This window comes from Mesoplodon mirus (genome assembly GCF_964341445.2).
Source record: "Mesoplodon mirus genome assembly, chromosome: 8".
In the NCBI taxonomy this organism is placed as follows: domain Eukaryota; kingdom Metazoa; phylum Chordata; class Mammalia; order Artiodactyla; family Ziphiidae; genus Mesoplodon; species Mesoplodon mirus.
In genome coordinates, this window is record NC_138984.1 from 33,480,408 (window position 1) to 33,496,645 (window position 16,238).

The following is a 16,238-nucleotide window of genomic DNA, read 5'->3' on the forward strand; positions in this document are numbered from 1 at the left end:
ACCAGCATCCATTGCTGAGTTTTCTATTGTAGTTTACTTCCTGTGAAAATACTTTTAGCCAAAGGGTACAGACAAAAACAGAAGAACTAATCGGCTATAAAATTGCAGGGCAGGTTTAGGTGAAATTAGAAATAATCAATATACAGCTACAGGTTGTAACTAAATGAAATTCATGACCATTTTAAACCATCTTTTCCTCCTTTATATTTTTAAAGTAGAAATGGGTAAAGCTCTAGCTTCTGTGCTTACTACTACAGAGTTAAAATCAATGGAACTGTAAACTCTAGTGTAATTAAAAATTAAAATGACTTCAGTGTTTCCATGGAAATAAAAAGACCTGATGAATAAAAAATTACTACTACACAACTGATATAGAAGTCTGTTACTCTGAAAGTCACACATTGTTTCTTAGCTACTACAAGCTAGATGTTTTTGTTTTGTTTTATTCTTGCCTATATCCTTTGGTTAAATTCTTCTTGAAGGTCTAAATACATCCATATTTTGTATTAATATAATTCTGATATCAAAACATTTCAATGTATTTTCAAATGTTAATCGAACCTGACAAGAGAGGAAAGATCATCTTAAGACAGTTAATATATTTACATAATTCTAATCACCTTCTTAAAGCCAGAAAGTGTACTGTCACTTAACCATATTTTAGGTAAAAGCAAAATAAGTGAAAAAGTTTAATAATGTATTCAATACAAAATTGAATAAAGTATAAAAAGATAACAAAAAGTTGATAATTTAAGGTAGTTAGTTCCAAAACAAAAAAAGAATAGAAAGCAGAAGACTAGAAAAAGACTTTTCTGAAATATTTTTATAATCAAGCTTAGAAATTCTGAATCTCCTCATGTGGGGGGGAGTGTTACATGTGAATATGGTATATTAAAGGGCATTTAGGCTATAGTTACCTTATATTGCAGTGTCTCTTGGAGACCCCTGTTTATAACACACTGAATATGTATTTGTTGACTAAGGGACTGAAGAGATTGCTTCAATTAGCAACTAATCTGAGGTATTTCCTACCCCTATGTTCCTTCACAGGTTCCAAAGTGGACTCAGTTGACCAGTGTGAAGCATTGTTGGTGTTCCTTTTAATTTCTTAGCCATTTTTGAGTTTTTCAATGCAAGGATTTGATAGGTACTGGGTAAAGTCTGCAGGGCTGACAGGGAAACCCCAAGCCAAAGTTACCCATCAAAGAGTCCTCACAGAAATGGGCCTGCTTTCGTACCTTTGCCATATTCAGCCACTGGCTGGGAGCAGCCTGTGAGAAGCATAGCCTCTGAACAAGCACCATGGTAGATCCAGAGCATAGCAGCTGGGGCCACTGGTCAATTACTCCACTTGAAGCAAAAGCTCTGAGTGGGTCATTTTCATAGCTGTCAAGGCTCACCTCTTGTGCTGAACAGACATCTCTACCCACAGCTTCAGGGTACAGGTCTTCTGTGGTTCTTGTGGGCCTGTCTTCCTGAGGGGAAACTCAGATGGGACCTCCGACACTGCTGTTGATCTCTGGGGTCACAAGTGGTACGCATGCTCTCCCTCACCATCAGCTATCACCTCATCAGGTCTTGGTGGCTTATAGGTGGTGTGACTCAAATTTTAACTCCTGAAAGGTCTTAGCAATCATATTGTTCTCATGCTGACATTGCTGCATGAGTCTATTCACTGTTACAGTGGGGCACAGGAGTACCAAAAGGTGCCCAAATGGATCATTCTGGGTTCCACATGTAGTCCCCCTGCCCCACCTCCCCCAACTGATCAGGGTCCATCACCCCTGCCAGAATGCTGATGCCTCTTCTTGCTTGCTGGTGCCTGGATACAAGGACTCCAAAGTGCACTGCCATCAGCATATCTTATAGTTCAATAAAAACTCTGTGTTCTTCCTGCCAAGAGTAAGCTCCCTTTGGGGACCAGGACCTCCAACCCTGCAGGGCTCAGAATTAAAGGGGTGGGAAGCACAAAACCTCCCAGTGTGTCATTGGGAATGATGGGAAATGGAGCCACTCCTGCTTCTGCCCCTTGGTTATTAATTAATGTCCCATGCATTCTTCCTGTTGGGAACACAGCACCATAAAGACGTCTCTGATTTAATGCACCAAGGATGGCACTCAAACTTTCAGAATGTTGCCTCTGTGTTAATGCCGTAGCTCTGCTTTTAGAAGGCCATTTCAGCATTCTATGAACTTACCATCTTACACACAGCAATTTCTTCAAGAAACAAACCATATAAATTACTTTGCATACATATTCATACCTCTTTGAAATTATACTAAATACAGTCCTAATTGCAGCATTAACCTAGGTGACCAAATTTGTTCTCCCCCAGACAAAACTAGAAGACAGAAAAGCAGGAACTGTTTAGCTATTTTTCTAATGGGCATGCCTGCCATTTTATCTTTATAAATTTTAAGGAGGCTATGTATATAACAAAATTCAAAGTCATTTTCACATCCTGTAGATCTATATCTATTTTTAAATGTACAATAACAACAGTTAGATAAAACTATTTAGTGACCAGTGTTTTGTCTCTCATTTTTTTCTTTAGATTTTGTCTAAGTATTCAAAGATTATGTATCAATTAACTCAGTTTAATATCTGTCTAACCTATTTAAGTTACCTAACGATCTAGATATTACAATTTTAGTTAAATATAAAGTTCCTAAGAATTTTGATATTATAGAAGTATCATAAGATAATAAATCTTTTAAAGATACCCATCATTATAATTTTACCTAGTTAATCATGATTATAATTTTTGTAATGTTAAACAGTTTGTAGAAATAATAACTATGGGCTTCCCTGGTGGCGCAGTGGTTAAGAATCCACCTGCCACTGCAGGGGACATGGGTTCGAGCCCTGGCCCAGAAGATCTCACATGCTGCGGAGCAACTAAACCCATGCGCCACAACTACTGAGCCTGTGCTCTAGAGCCTGCAAGCCACAACTACTGAGCCTACGTGCCGCAACTACTGAAGCCCGCGCACCTAGAGCCCGTGCTCCGCCACAAGAGAGGCCACCGCAATGAGAAGGCTGTGCACTGCAATGAGGAGTAGTCCCCGCTCGCTGCAACTAGAGAAAGCCCATGGGCAGCAACGAAGACCCAGTGCAGCCAAAATAAATAAATAAATAAATAAATACATAAAAGAAATACTAACTATAATGCTACCTCATCTGTCCCATCAAACCAATGCAAAAATACAGAAAGTTTAAATTATGAGATGTTCAATCTTCTTGTATAACCTAGAATACTGTGTTGGCAGTAATTTCACATATTAAAGTCAGGAAGAAGATAAATGTTTTTCAGTCCTTCAAATCAGTACAATTAATTCACTCTAATTTGTCCAATGATTCAACTATTTATCAGTAATATTCTATTAAAATTTTCTATATAATATATAAACTTCATATTCATAAATAAAATTACAAAAACTCTTTAAATCCTGTTTCAAAGCCCTTCATCTTGGAACCAAGACCTCTTTTTTCTTTCCTTATAGTTTTAACCAGAAATACCTCTCAAAATCAATTTTAAAAAAAAGAAACAAAAAGTTTCATTATTTTTCTTTCCATTTTAGAAATTCTTCATTAGCTATTCCTAGAGTGAGCACATAATGACAGAATAATTGTTTTCATCAATTAATCTTTAATGTGTCCCTACGGAGGGAAAAGGAAAAGAAGAACAGACAGAAAAAATGAGAGGGAGCCAGCTTTAGTCAAATACAAAATTATCATTGTAAAAGACTAATTATCTTTCCTTAATTAAGGAGAAGAGAAAACTTAGATTCAGGAAAATTATTTTGACATATGTGCACGGGGGAGAGGGAGGGAGGGAGAGAAGGAGAGAGAGAGGGAGCAAGAGAAAGAAAGAGAGGAGAGAAAGAGAAAGAGAGGGAAAGGGTCATTATAATTGATTTAAACATTAATTCAGGTCCCTTGACAATCTGATTTGTATGATTAAAAAGCCAGTAGTTATTGATACTTAAAGTATAGAAATGAGAGGGAGGGGGGTCTCATATTAAACAAAGTAATCTTTCTCTTTTCAGTAAAGAAGACCATCTCCTCCTGAGCTGTTCTGAAGGGAAGAAGAAAAAGTCGAAGGTGAGACAGAACAGAGGAAAATGGAGGAACACAGGATGAGGAAAGTAGAATAAAGGACATTACATTCAAATTGTGATTTGAAGGGATCTGGAAAAGATGGTTTTAATTTTTTCACATTTTCCCCTTGTCTTTGCCAAGGAATCTTTTAAGGAGGCAATTTCATAATCCCTTGAATATATTTTGAAAGTTTCCCCTTGCCTTAAAATGTAGACAGTTGTATGTTTGGGATATTGCTTCTTTTTTGCTTCAAAGTGCCTCCCAAAAGGAACAATTTTGTTCATAACAAAAGTTCCCCAAAGTAACCACTGTCATTCCAAATATCATTAGAAAGTTAAGATGACACATTCTGATCCTAGTATAAATACAGACAAGATGCAGGAGTTCAGCCCAGAGTGGGTACAGAACTAAAGATAAACCTATGAGTCTAGCAACAGTAAGTCGAATCTTGTGCACCTTGTATCTTGGGGACCCTCCCCTACAGAGAGAACTAGACTTCCAATGGACAAAATAAAACAAGAGTAAGTAAAGTTCTGATAAGATTTTCATAAATGACCTGAGACAGTTTTTCCAAAGGATGCCAGTCTGAAGAGAAACCTTCTGAACATACAAAACTTACTCCCATCTTCATCCCTATGAACTTCCTCTTATAGATGCACTGAAGAAATGAAGAGGACAAACAGTAGTACTGTTAGTAATAATGCAGATTTCTACCCAAAATAAGAGTTTTTCAAACTGATCAATGGATTTTTTAAAAGAGTTTCTAATTCCTAGATATTACTCTCAAACTAAACAAACTAAACTTAGCATTTGTATTTGGAGTGTTTGATAAGAAATAAGAAAATAAGAAATCAGAACTCAAACCCAATATGAACTTACCTCACCATCGTCATTGGACAGACCCTGTGCAGGAGGCTCAAAGGGCCTCAGTAAAACACGCTGTTTCCAAGTTGACCAGATTTTGATGGGACCTCCAAGACAGTCAAATATTGGCTCCTTTAAAATACCTCCAAAATAACCTGTTGATAAAGCAAAACTGAGTTTTTTGCTTACTGCAGTAAGGGAGAATACTGTCTTGATAGTCTTAGCAGTGTCTCACAGGGAAGTCAGAGGTACAGTATTCATGAGTTTTGGGGATCTGATTTAAGATGCGTTTCAAAGAAGAGGATCTGAGCGGGATTAGACAAAGGTTTTACATAATATTTTTTGACTGGACAAAGAGAGGTGAGAGTTTACAAGTATTTCACAGTCTTCTGCCTTTTTAGACTAATCTTCTGCTAGTCCTTACACAACCTGAATTGTTCACCCACGTGGAATTCTTTGATTTAAAATGGTTTTTCTTTTTTTTTACAATTGATAGTATCAATACTTATCACACCACTTTACAATTCGTTGATTGTATTAACTGTCTGCCACTACACTGTGAGTCCCTGTAGGACTAAGATTAGGTTTTGTTAATCTTTCTTACAGCCAGCAGGTAACACAGTATCTGGTTCTCAATAAATACTCAGTCACTGTTGCCCAGGAGTGGAGAAAAACACACAAACATGCTGAGGTTATTATGAACATAACCTCAGATGAATCCTTAATCAAGCAGGGCTATTAATAATATTCTTGCCTAGTCTAATTACTCTCCTACTAGCTTTTCTCAACTCCCTAACACACTTCCCCCCCACACCAATCTCCACACTCCCCTAAGGCCCTTGCTTCTTATTTCACTGAGAAAACTGAATTAATCAGAAGATAATTTCCAGATTCTCACTTGTACCCACCTACTAGCATCTTTACCCATGTAGTCTGTCTTGTCATCCATCCATATAAGTAAGAGGTACCCATGCTTCTTCCGGCAGAGCAGGCACGTCCCATTCTTGCAGTTCCCTCTTACTGCACTACTCTTCATGTATCTGCATGACTAACTCTCCTACTCTCTAATTTGCTTACATATACCTTCTTAATGAGGCCACTCAGATTGCCCTATTTAAAACTGAAATTCTCTCCACACTGAACCCTGTATTTCCCTTTCTCTGTTCCGTTCCATATTATTTATCAACCTAACATATAAGTACTTCATACACATATAATAATACATATAAGTACACAAAATATACTTATTTATTTATATATACTTACTTATTATGTTTATTATTTATTGTCTATCGCCCCCTACTGGAAAGTAAGCTCCAAAAAGGCAGGAAACGTGTTTTGCTGAACGTCCATCTTTAAGATTTTAGAGGGTACTTATAGAACAGAAATGTAAAAAACACAAGAGTTTCTAAAAGCAATTACAGATGCAATAGTCACAGCCAGAAAGTTGTTATACAGTTTTATTATGGTAACCAGTAAATTATCTTATCACCTCCATTTGATCACCATATCTATTTTCAGAAATCTGTGAAGCTTAATTTTTTTCATCCAGATTTTAGGAAAGCTTTTTGATTCAACAGGCTACTTTAATATATCATTTAAATAAGACTTTTAAACACACGCTAAACAAAATGTAAAATTCTCAGCCTCGCCCTGTAGAATTATTACCATTTAACCTGTCTTATCTTTTTAATCTTTTCCCAGCTTCTTTCCTTCCCTGGATCCTAAAGTTCTCACCAAAATGAACTTACTAGCACCCCCAAATGTGCTGTATAATTCCTGCTACTTGCTCCTTGAATTCTATATATCTGCAATTTAATCTCATGTCCATATCCTGTCATGAAAGATTCAACCTAAAGATCCTACCATGGGGCTTCCCTGGTGGCGCAGTGGTTGAGAATCTGCCTGCTAGTGCAGGGGACACGGGTTCGAGCCCTGGTCTGGGAGGATCCCACATGCCGCGGAGCAACTAGGCCCGTGAGCCACGACTACTGAGCCTGCGCGTCTGGAGCCTGTGCTCCGCAACAAGAGGCCGCGATAGTGAGAGGCCCGCGCACCGCGATGAAGAGTGGCCCCCGCTTGCCACAACTAGAGAAAGCCCTCACACAGAAATGAAGACGCAACACAGCAAAAATAAATAAATTAATTAATAAAAACTCCTACCCCCAACATCTTCTTAAAAAAAAAAAAAAAAAGATCCTACCATGAAAAGATCACTTGCTTTTCTGGACTGTGTAGCAAAAGTAACGTGGAGTGGTATTGGTCAGACTTTGGTACCAATACGAGCTTTATCACTTAACAGTTTATGTAACAACCTCAGGCAAGTTACTGAATTTCAGCTCTTGCATTTGTGGGAGACACCATTAGTGGCCTAAATGATATTCAATGAATTTTTTCTCACTTATTAAAACACAATTTTTCTTGGGGTGGTAAAGTGCCCTTTAAAAAGAGCTACAGTAAAAGAAAAATAAAATAAAAAATAAAAAGAGATACATTTCCTAGCATCCTTGTAACTAGGGTGATTTATACAACAGTTCTAAACAGTAAGTTCTAAGTAGAAGTTACTGTTGGATCTTCTGAGAAAGGCCTTTGGCTTACTCACCTAGCTCAGACCTTTTGCCTATTCTATTCTTCCTGTCTGAACTCTGATGAATGCTGGAGGTGGAACAACCACCTCTGGCCAGTCTGGAAGACTGCATTTGGACTTAGTTTCACAGAAAAAAGAAAAAACTCTTTATTTGGTTAAGCCAACATAATCATGTCTCTATTGTGACCAGCCAAAGGTGCTCCCTCACAGGACTTCCCTGGTGGTATAGTGGTTAAGAATCTGCCTGCCAGTGCAAAGGACACGGATTCGATCCCTGGTCTGGGGAGATCCCACATGCCACGGAGCAACTAAACCTGTGCTCCACAACTAGTAAGCCTGCACTCTACAGCCCGCAAGCCACAACTACTGAGCCCGCGAGCCACAACTACTGAGCCCGCATGCCACAACTACTGAAGCGCACACACCTAGAGCCTGTGCTCCACAACAAGAGAAGCCACTGCAATGAGAAGCCCATGCATTGCAATGAAGAGTAGCCCCCGCTCACTGGAACCAGAGAAAGTCCACGCGCAGCAATGAAGACCCAACACAGCCAAAATTAATTAATTAATTAACTAAAAAAACAAACAAACAAAAAAGATGCTCCCTAACAGATACACCATCTTGAAAGTTAAGGATAATGCTTATGCTTCAGGATTTTAAAGTTCATTATTAATAAAATTAATTATAAAAATTAACATATATTGAGAAGCACGTATCAGATTCTGTTTAAGATCTTAACATGGGTTAACTCACTAAATCCTCATAAAAATTCAGTTAGGGCCTCCCTGGTGGCGCAGTGGTTGAGAGTCCGCCTGCCGATGCAGGGGATACGGGTTCGTGCCCCGGTCTGGGAGGATCCCATATGCCGCGGAGCGGCTGGGCCCGTGGGCCATGGCCGCTGAGCCTGTGCGTCCGGAGCCTGTGCTCCGCAACGGGAGAGGCCACAACAGTGAGAGGCCCGCGTACAGCAAAAAAAAAAAAAAAATTCAGTTAGGTAGCTACTACTACTATTCCCTCAGATTAAAAAAATGAAAAACTGAAAGTCTCAATAATCTGTCCAGCTAATAAAGAGGAAGTAGGATTCAAACCCTAGCGTATGCTCTTAACCACAAGTCCAAGCTATAATAATAAAAAAACACTTACTTTATGCCACGCAAAATGCTAAGTGCTTTAACCAAAAATATAAAGCACTAAGTCCAATGTCCAGCGCTCATTAAAATGTCAGTTCTGTTCCTTGTAAGTAATGTCTTCTTCCTCGGAATTCTTATATAATTTTATCTATATTCCTATTATCACATTTACCATTTTCTATATTCTATAAAGTTAAATAAATATCTCATGTAATAGACATTTAGTTCCTTTGAGGCAAACTTTTAAATCATTCATTTTGGTATCCTACATGGCACCTAACTCTGTCAGTGACGGTACACACAAGGTTGAGTCGTTATGACTGGAGGAGCCATGACAGTGGGGACTGGAAACTATACCATCAAAGGTGTTGCTATACAAACAGGCCGTTCTTGGGAATTACTTTAGACCAATAATATACCCTAAGTCCCACAATAACATACATGTTTGTCTCACCCAATTTGTGATACCTGGAAAAAAAGTAACCAGATTTACCCTCCTGCCTGAAACAACTACAAAACTGGATAACTTCCCGGGTGGCACAGTGGTTAGGAATCCACCTGCCAATGCAGGGGACATGGGTTTGAGCTCTGGTCTGGGAAAATCCCACATGCCACGGCACAACTAAGCCTGTGTGCCACAACTACTGAGCCTGCATGCCACAACTACTGAAGCCTGCAAGCTTAGAGCCCGTGCTCCGCAACAAGAGAAGCAACCACAATGAGAAGCCCCCACAATGCACAAGGAGTAGCCCCCGCTCACCACAACTAGAGAAATCCTCCGTGCAACGAAGACCCAAAACAGCAAAAATTAAAAATAAATAAATATATTAATTTAAAAACTGGATAAAATATATGAAACAATGATTCTAAAAACATTGGACATCATGCAACAGAGGAGAGAGATCCCTGAGAGATGGAAAACAAATGGGTTGAAGCTTATGTTACCCCAGATTAACACCTGAAGAGAGTTTTCAGGCTGTAGCACATGGAAACGTAACCTAGGCCGAGCCTCTCTGGGTAGAGGAGATGGAATCTGATATCAAGGAAGACAAAAGTAGTCAGAGTTTGTAGGATCAAGTACTGGAGAAGAGAGAGCTACACAGATTTGTGAAAATGACTATACTACCCAAAACAATCTACAAATTCAATACAATCCCTATCAAACTACCAACTGCATTTCTCACAGAACTAGAACAAAAAATTTCACGTTTGTATGAAAACACAAAAGACCCCGAATAGCCAAAGCAATCTTCAGAAAGAAAAACGAAGCTAGAGGAATCAGACTCCCTGACTTCAGACTACACTACAAAGTTACAGTAATCAAGACAGTATGGTACTGGCACAAAGACAGAAATATAGATCAATGGAACTGGATAGAAAGCCCAGAGATAAACCCACACATGTATGGTCACCTTATCTTTGATAACGGAGGCAAAAATATACAGTGGAGAAAAGAAAGCCTCAATAAGTGGTGCTGGGAAAACTGGACAGCTACATGTAAAAAAATGAAATTACAACACTTCCGAATACCATGCACAAAAATTAACTCAAAATGGATTAAAGACCTAAATGTAAGGGCAGACACTATAAAACTCTTAGAGGAAAACATAGGCAGAACACTCTATGACATAAATCACAGAAAGATCCTTTTTGACCCACCTCCTAGAGAAATGGAAATAAAAACAAAAATAAACAATTGGGACCTAATGAAACTTAAAGCTTTTGCACAGCAAAGGAAACCATAAACAAAATGAAAAGACAACCCTCAGAATGAAAGAAAATCCTTGCAAATGAAGCAACTGACAAAGGATTAATCTCCAAAATATACAAGCAGCTCATGCAGTTCAATATCCAAAAAGCAAACAACCCAACCCAAAAATGGGTGGAAGACCTATACAGACATTTCTCCAAAGAAGATATACAGATTGCCAACAACCACATGAAAGGATGCTCAACATCACTAATCATTAAAGAAATGCAAATCAAAACCACAATGAGGTATCACCTCACACTGGTCAGAATGGCCATCATCAAAAAATCTACAAACAATAAATGCTAGAGAGGGTGTGGAGAAAAGGGAACCTTCTTGCACTGTTGGTAGGAATGTAAATTAATACAGCCACTATAGAGAACAGTATGGAGGTTCCTTAAAAAACTAAAAATAGAACTACCATATGACCCAGCAATGCCACTACTGGGCATATATCCTGAGAAAACCATAATTCAAAAAGAGAAATTTAACACAATGTTCATTGCAGCACTATTTATAATAGCCAGGACATGGAAGCAACCTAAGTGTTGCTTCATCTGTCATTGACAGATGAATGGATAAAGAAGATGTGGCACATCGGGACTTCCCCGGTGGCGCAGTGGTTAAGAATCCGCCTGACAATGCAGGGAACACGGGTTCGAGCCCTGGTCTGGGAAGATCCCACATGCCACAGAGCAACTAAGCCTATGCACCACAACTACTGAGCCTGTGCTCTAGAGCCTGTGAGCCACAACTACTGAAGCCCGCGTGCCTAGAGCCTGTGCTCTGCAACGAGAAGCCACCAGTGAGAAGTCCATGCAGCGCAACGAAGAGCAGCCCTCACCTGCCGCAACTAGAGAAACCACACACGCAGCAACGAAGAACTGATGTAGCCAAAAAAAATTAAATAAATTGATATTTAAAAAAAAAGATGTGGTACATACATACAATGGAATATTACTCAGCCATAAAAAGAAACCAAATGGATCTAGAGTCTGTCATACAGAGTGAAGCAAGTCAGAAAGAGAAAAACAAATACTGTATGCTAATACACATATATGGAAAATTAAAAAAAATGGTTCTGATGAACCTAGGGGCAGGACAGGAATAAAGATGCAGACAGAGGGAATGGACTTGAGGACACGGGGAGGGGGAAGGGTAAGCTGGGACGAAGTGAGAGCATAGCACTGACATACATACACTACCAAACGTAAAATAAATAGCTAGTGGGAAGCAGCTGCATAGCACAGGGAGATCAGCTTGGTGCTCTGTGACCACCTAGAGGGGTGGGATAGGGAGGGTGGGAGGGAGACACAAGAGGGAGGAGATATGGGGATATATGTATACGTATAGCTGATTCACTTTGTTATACAGCAGAAACTAACACACCATTGTAAAGCAATTATACTCCAATAAAGATACTAAAAATAAAAGAAAAAAACTCCAGAGATCTGCATTCAACAGAGTACTTACTGATCAGTGCATGAATATAAGGAAACTACATGAGGCTAGGGAAAAAACAAGCTGAAAGGATTTGAGGGAACAACCCCTGAGGCTCAAAAGGGATGGAAGACTGCTTGTTCCCACTAGCCAGAGTGGAAAGCCTCATTAATTCAAAAGCGCAGTGTAGAGTACTCAGAAGTGTTTTGCCTCGACTGGGACTAAATTAACTCTAGATTAAATGCTGCTCTGTTCCTACATAACAAAGCTTGAAAGCAAGACATTAAAGTTTCCAAAAAACTTAACTGTGTCCTAGAACAAAACTCAAGTGCATCTGTAAGAACAAAAATATACAGCACCCATCAAGGTAAAGTTATGTCTGACACCCAGGCAAAAGTTACCAGGGGGCTTCCCCGGTGGCGGAGTGGTTGAGAGTCCGCCTGCCAATGCAGGGGACACGGGTTTGTGCCCCGGTCCGGGAAGATCCCACATGCCGCGGAGCGACTGGGCCCATGAGCCATGGCCGCTGAGCCTGCGCGTCCGGAGACTGTGCTCCACAACGGGAGAGGCCACAACAGTGAGAAGCCCATGTACAGCAAAAAAAAAAAAAAAAAAAAAAAGTTACCAGGAATGCAAAGAAGCAGGAAAATATATAAAAATAATGAGAAGAAAAATCAGTCAATTGAAACTGCCTCAAAAAAAAAAAAAGAATTAGTTTACAAAGATATTAAAATAGTTTTGTAGCTTCATTCCATATATTAACCTAGAGGAAAGATGCAAAATATCAAATAGAGACATGGAAAATACAAAAAATTCCCATGTTAAATTTTTAAATATGAAAAATAGAGAAAGCTCTGGACAAGATGGTGGAGTAGAAAGACCTGAGCTCACTCCCTCTCACGAAAACACCAAAATCACAACTAACTGCTGAAGAACCATTAACAAAAAAGGACTGGAACCTACCAAGAAAACCCTTCTACTTCCAAACACAAAGAAGAAGCCACAATAAGACTTCCTTAGGCTCTAGTGCTGGGACACTTCAGGCCAAACAACCAAGAGGGTGGGAACACAGCCCCACCCATTAGCAGAGAGGCTACTTAAAGTCTTCCTGAGCCCATAGTTGCCTCTAAACACACCCCTTGACACGGCCCTGCCCACTAGAGGGACAACACTCAGCTCCACCCACCAGTGGGCAGGCACCAGTCCCTCCCACCAGGAAGCCTGCACAAGCCTCTTGGACCAGCCTCGCCCACCAAGGGGCCGATACCAGAAGCAAGAGGAACTACAATCCTGCAGCCTGTGGGAATGCAAAAACAGAAAATTAGACAAAATGAGAGCACAGGAGGATGTTTCAGATGAAGGAACAAAATAAAAACCCAGAAGAGTAACTAAGTAAAAATAGGCCATCTACCTGAAAAAGAATTCAGAGTAATGATAATAAAGATGATCCAAGATCTTGGAAAAAGAACAGAGGCACAGACCAAGAGGATACAAGAAATGTTTAACAAAGAGCTAAAAGATTTAAAGAACAAAGTTGAACAAATAAAATAACTTAAATGAAAAATACACTAGAAGGACTCAACAACAGAATAAATGAGGCAGAAAAACGGATAAGTGAGCTGGAAGACAGAATGGTGGAAATCACTGCCGCGGGACAGAATAAAGAAAAAAGAATAAAAAGAAATGAGGACAGGGCTTCCCGGGTGGCGCAGTGGTTGAGAGTCCGCCTGCCGATGCAGGGGACGCAGGTTCATGTCCCGGTCCAGAAAGATCCCACATACCGCGGAGTGGCTGGGCCCGTGAGCCATGGCCGCTGAGCCTGCGTGTCCGGAGCCTGTGCTCCACAGCGGGAGAGGCCACAACAGTGAGAGGTCCACGTACCGCAAAAAAAAAAAAAAAAAAAAGAAATGAGGACAGTTTAAGAGACCTCTGGGACAATGTTAAGCAAACCTACATTCCCATTATAGGGGGTCCCAGAAGGAGGAGAGAGAAAGAATGAGCCTGAGAAAATATGTGAGGAGATAATAGCTGAAAACTACCCTAATCTGGGAAAGGAATAGTCACCCAAGTCCAGGAAGCACAGAGAGTCCCATACAGGATACAACCAAGGAGGAACACGCCAAGACACATAGTAACCAAACTGACAAAAATTAAAGGCAAAGAGAAAATACTAAAAGCAACAGGGAAAAGCAACAAATACCAGGGAATCCCCATAAGGTTATTAGCTGATTTTTCAGCAGAAACTTCACAGCCCAGAGGGGAGTGGCACAATATTAAAGTGATGAGACAGAATAACCTACAACCAAGAATACTCTTGCCAGCAAGGCTCTCATTCAGATTTGATGGAGAAATCAAAACCTTTACAAACAAGCAAAAGCTAAGAGAATTCAGCACCACCAAACCAGCTTTATAACAAATGCTAAAGGAACTTCTCTAGGTGGAAAAGGCCACAACTAGAAACAAGAAAATTATGAATGGGAAAGCTCACCAGTAAAGGCAAATGTACAGTAAAGGTAGGAGATCATCCACACACAAATATGATATCAAAACAAGCAATCGTGAAAACAGGGGAGTACAAATGCAGGATACTGGAAATGCATTTGAAATTAAGAGACCAGCAACTTAAAACAATCTTGTGTGTGTGTGTGTGTGTGTGTGTGTGTGTGTGTGTGTGTGTGTGTGTGTATATATATATATGTTATATATTTATATATAATTTATACATTGATTTGCTATATCAAAACCTCATGGTAACTGCAAACCAAAAATCTACAATGGATATACACACAAAAAAGAAAGAGAAATCAAATCACAAGAGAAGAGAATAAAAGAGGAAGGGACGAAAAAAGACCTACAAAAACAAATTGTAAGCAATTAACAAAATGGCAACAAGAACATACATATTGGTAATTACCTTAAATGTAAATGGATTAAGTGCTCTAATCAAAAGACACAGACTGGATGAATGGCTACAAAAACAAAACCCATATATATGCTGTTTACAAGAGACCCACTTCAGATCTAAAGACACATACAGACCGAAAATGAGGGGGTGGAAAAATGCATTCCATGCAAATGGAAATCAAAAGAAAGCTGAAGTAGCAATACTCATATCAGACAAAATAGACTTTAAAATAAAGACTGTTACAAGAGACAAAGAAGGACACTACATAATGATTAAGGGATCAATCCAAGAAAAAGATATAACAATTGTAAATATATATGCTCCTAACATAGGAGCACCTCAATATATAAGGCCATGCTAACATCCAGAAAAGGAGATATCAACAGTAACATAATAATAGTGAGGGATTTAAAAACCCCACTTAACATCAATGGACAGATCATCCAGACTGAAAATCAACAAGGAAACACAGGTCATAAATAACACATTAGATCTGATGGACTTAACTGATATATATAGAGTATTCCATCTGAAAGCAGAAAAACACACATTCTTTTCAAGTGCAATGGAATATTCTACAGGATAGTTCACAGGCTGGGCCATAAAGCAAGCCTCAATAAATTTAAGGAAATTAAAATCATATCAAGCATCTTTTCCACTACAACACTATGACATTAGAAATCAACTATAAGAAAAAAAATGTAAAAAACCACAAACACAGTATGCTATTAAACAACCAACAGATACTGAAGAAATCAAAGAGGAAATCAAAAAATACCTAGAGACAAATGAAAATGAAAACATGATGTTCTAAACCTTATGGGATGCAGCTAAAGCATTTCTAAGAGAGAAAATTTCTGGCAATACAATCTTACCTCAGGAAACAAGAAAAATCCCAAATAAACAACCTAACCTTACACCTCAAACAATTAGAGAAAGAACAAACAAAACCCAAAGTTAGCAAAAGGAAATCATAAAGAACAGAGCATAAATGAATAAAATAAAGATGAAGAAAACAATAGAAAAGACTGATGAAACTGAAAGCTGGTTCTTTGAAAAGATAAACAAAATTGATAAACCTTTAGTCAGACTCATCAAGAAAAGAAGGACAGGGCTGAGATCAATAAACTTAGAAATGAAAAAGGAGAAATTACAATGGACACCACAGAAATACAAAGGATCATAAGAGACTACTAAAAGCAGCTATATGCCAATAAAATGTACTTACCTAGAAGAAATGCACAAATTCTTATTAGAAAGGTACAATCTCCCAAAACTGAACTAGGAAGAAATAGAAAATATGAACAGACAAATCACAAGTACTGAACTTGAAACTGTGATTAAAATACTCCCCACAAACAAAAGGCCAGGATCAGATGGCTTCACAGGGAAATTCTATCAAACATTCAGAGACGAGTTGACACCTATCCTTCTGAAACTATTCCAAAAACTTGCAGGGA

At 39.0% G+C, this 16,238-nt stretch overlaps 1 protein-coding gene across 1 annotated transcript in view; it reads right to left on the reverse strand.

Moving 5' to 3' along the window:
- Positions 1-3,675: 3,675 nt before the first annotated feature.
- The window catches only part of CARF (calcium responsive transcription factor), an 80,443-nt gene continuing 67,880 nt past the window's right edge, over positions 3,676-16,238 (reverse strand). The window contains exons 18-19 of the transcript XR_014294908.1: positions 4,982-5,121; positions 3,676-4,760 (exon numbers count right to left, since the gene is read on the reverse strand). The gene's annotated coding sequence lies outside the window, so the exon portion shown is untranslated. The remainder of the gene's footprint in view (positions 4,761-4,981; positions 5,122-16,238) is intronic.